Source organism: Pygoscelis adeliae, unplaced genomic scaffold (genome assembly GCF_000699105.1).
Source record: "Pygoscelis adeliae isolate BGI_AS28 unplaced genomic scaffold, ASM69910v1 Scaffold172, whole genome shotgun sequence".
Lineage (NCBI taxonomy): Eukaryota > Metazoa > Chordata > Aves > Sphenisciformes > Spheniscidae > Pygoscelis > Pygoscelis adeliae.
The window spans coordinates 3,762,557-3,766,558 of NW_008824338.1; positions in this window are offsets into that span (position 1 = coordinate 3,762,557).

Below are 4,002 nucleotides of genomic sequence, written 5' to 3' on the forward strand. Positions count from 1 at the left end.
ACAGGATTCCCCACCCCCATCCCACCCCCCCCAGTTAAAAAAAAAAAAGTGTTAAGTTGGAAATAGCAGAAATAGCCCATCATGCACACCTCATTGTTTCCCACTGCTGCTCTTGTATTCTCTCTTCCTTCTACCTCTTACTGTCAAAAAAGGACAGAAAATAACCTTGTCTTTACAGAATTTTCTAAGTCTCTCTTCAAAGATATCTCTAAGGCCACACTTGTATATACAAGATAATAAGGGACTGGCAGATTATTTTTACAGCAATATATTAATTTCTTTAAACAACCGATATTTAGTGTATAGACATCCGATATAATTGATTTCTTCTTTCCACCTTCTTGGAAGGAAAAAAGGCCCCTTGCATTAATCAGTAAGATTGAATATAAAATGCTAGAGAATAAGAAGGGAAACCTTCATCTTTTTGACTAATGAGAATCCTGCTGTCAAGAGTACAGATGCACTCAGAATAGCTTGAAATAAGCAATGACTCAACTCACTTCTAAAAGTTGCGGCCATAAAACCACAGTAGTTTCATGAACTTATTCTTCATTCATCCATTGAATTAGGTGCTTCAACTCAAGAAAGAGCAGAACCGTTCAGCCTTTCTAAGCAAACATCCACTTAAATATGTGCTGCAGAAACAGATGGGAGCAGCAGTGGATTATTAAAATTCTTCAGAAAGCAAACTTAAAAAGGCAGGTTCAGCTCTTTTCACCTTTCTCTCCTGGAGTTTGAACAAACATGTCTTTATTCTGGTTTCATATCTCAGTATCTCCCTTTCCAACAAATTGAATTCAGAATTATTATCCATATCTGCCTAAGAGACGATGAATTTTAAATAAGCTAGGTCTAGAAATGAAAAGCAGACATCAGGTCTTTATTTTCCGATCAACTACCCGGACTACTTTGGCTCCTTCAGCTTACCCATCTGTTTACCCATCATATGTGCTGCAAAGACTGTTCACATTCTAGATACTACTTTGATCAAAACAGTAAGACGACACATTCTTCAGCCGCAGAACTGTAGGTGCTGAGAGCAGCCACGGCAATCCTCTCACGTGATGTGGGAGACTTGCTTCTCCAGTCCCCACCTCGACCCTACCCACAGCAGTCCTGGTGAATTACAGGCAGGCAGCTTGAGCCAGCAGCCACGATGCCTACAAGACCCTGAAGCAGGAGGCAGCTCCATCAGGAAACACGCCTCCGCACACATGCTCAGGCACAGAAGGCTTCTCTTGGGGGTGACCTCTTCCCAGTTTCAGCTGTCCCTCTGACATGCGCAGTGCCACACACTGGACCAAGGGATGTTAAGAGCTCCTCAGAAGTGACCAGACAGAAGGTAAGCATTAATTATTTTCCCTCCTGTCAATTAAAACTGAACCTGTGTGCATTCCATGCATAGGAAAATCGAGGAGAACGCTGGGAGTCCTGCCCTGTTCTGACTCAGACTCACTCATCAGAGTAAAAGACACGTGAACATTGAGGCAAGAGTCTCATCATCCACAAACACTTTGAACGCATACACACCAATAAAACAATCAAATACAAGATGTACATTAACAAGTCTTGTTACATTTTTTAATTAAATGAATTTGCATAGTATGACTAAGGATAAAAATTGCACAATCCGTACCACGATGAATAAAAACAAATTAGATCATTCTTAGCCAACACTTTTTATTTACATATAACAGAATGATATTGGATCAGGCCCTACAGCAGAACATATCATGTAACTTCCACCAATGCTCAGTTAAATAAGGAAAGGCAGCAAAGAATGGGGACTTCACAGGGCAGTAGGAAAGAGGAATGCGGTAGAAGACAGAAGTCGTCAATGCTAATTACCCTACTAACTAACAGCCTGGGCAGCGTTGCCACTGCTTCTGTCTGTAAAAAGAGCTTATTTTTTAAATACCTAGTTTGTATACATGTCAAGAGAACCAAGCACTTGTAAAGCACTCAAAATTAAGAGCACTTACTTACCTACTAAGCTTTTTGGTAGAAATGTGAACATACTTCCAAGAAAAGGCACTAAGCTTTTTCATAGAAACATGAACATACTTCAAAGAAAAGGCAATACACCAAGACCAAATTAAAATTTTCTCCATTGTTGTATTACTGACAGTATGTGATGGATGGAATCCTGTGAACTACTTTGTGCTGTGTTAATTACCAGTGCTCTTCTGACATCTTACTTCCCAACGTGTTTCTTAGAAGGTGACCGAGAAGTCTGGACTTTTGGATTCCATTAACTTTAAGGGGAGAACACATTAGAGTTTCAGCCACAGACATGAGAAATATTTGGAGACGTCAGTATTTATCCCTGCTGCCCCCCCAGTTAATCTCACAGCAACTATCAATCTGGAGCATAAATCATGCCATCACTTACATATCTGAAGAATCTCAAAGCCAACAGGAGTCAGGGTTACTAACTCCATCCATTTGAATAAGTGAGGCAGTCTACCCCCCATATATCATCTTAACAAAGTCATTTTCCTTGAACTCTTGACAGACCTCCTACGATACATATTTCCAAAATTTTTCTCCAAAGCCACAAAGGGAATAAATATACCTTCTACTTATTTTAATGAAAGCAAAGATTGATTTTAATGAAAGCAAATATGACTTTACTCCAGAATCAACACTCAGGAACAGCTACAGAATTAAATCTGAACCAGTTTAACAAATGCACCATCTTCTCACAGTCTTTTCCACCTTAAACATGTATAATACTTATGTAGCCTGTTGTGCCACAGTTCCTAGCAGGCCACTGTATTTGTTTAACAAAAGTCACATACAGGGGATCTCCTTCCTAGAGGAAAGGTGGCTGTGCAAAGAGAGTTACAACAACATTAGCAGCACGCTATGGTTGTATTGTGGGTCTAGACTTACGCAGATTTTTTTCAAGTGGAAAAGAAAATATGTTGTTGCAAGGTTACGCAGTATTTACATAATTGAGGCAATTATTGCACTGAACATATTTAATTACCTTTACTACCACAAATATTTTTCAGCTGTAAAGTATTAAACTTGTTTATCTGTGACAGTAATAAACCAGCCATCATACAAATAAAATGCTAGCCATCTCGGGTTACTGCAAATTTACAGTTTTTACAGTTTGAAATAGCACATATGAAAGAACATCCATTTTCAATATGACACCCAAGTAAAATGACAATGTGTACTACTTTAGCTAGATTAGTAGAAGCTCTTTTCCTGTAGAGGAAGCAGCACATAAGCCAGCTGCTGCAGCATCATTTAACAGGCCTGATTTTTTCCAGGAACTCCAGAGGTTTTTTGTGAAAGCGTTTGGTTTTGGGTTTTGTTTTGGCGCAGTTTTTTTAAAATTTATTTATTTTTGTGGTTTGGTTGGTTTTGTGTTTGTTGGGTTTTTGTTCCCCCTCCCCGCCCCTTTTTTTACACTAGCAGTGCTGGGAGTAGGTGGGTGGAGAAAGACAGCCTGACTCACATTACACAATATGCATATAAAAAGGCTTGTGCAAACTTTTCCACAGAGGGATGGCTTCTATAAGGATTTTAACCCTCTCATCCACACTTTTAAGTTTAATTTAGTTGTATCATTTTCATTCTACAAGCTACCGATAAATCAGTGGATCTATGCATTCAGAGCTACAGTACTGACTCAGGAAATTATTAATGTAGGACCAACTAAGTAACTCTAAGATCCGGTGCAGAATTTCGAAGTTTGAATAGGTTTTAATCAGAGAGGGGTGGCAATAGACAAATTACAGATCCTCAATTTATATATTAAAAGGAAATATTCACAATAGGGCTGACGTTTAAATAATTATGGATGTAGAGTACCCTAACAACATACACACCTTCTACACTTGGAGCGTTTGTAAGCTTACACTACCACGGCAACGTAACATTTTGCTTCACATCGCCGTTACCGTCACGACGCCTTGTTCTCCGATAAGCGAGGTTCAAGTTAGGAGCCAGAGCAAAGAGCAACTGCCGAAGCACGGGTAACTCGGG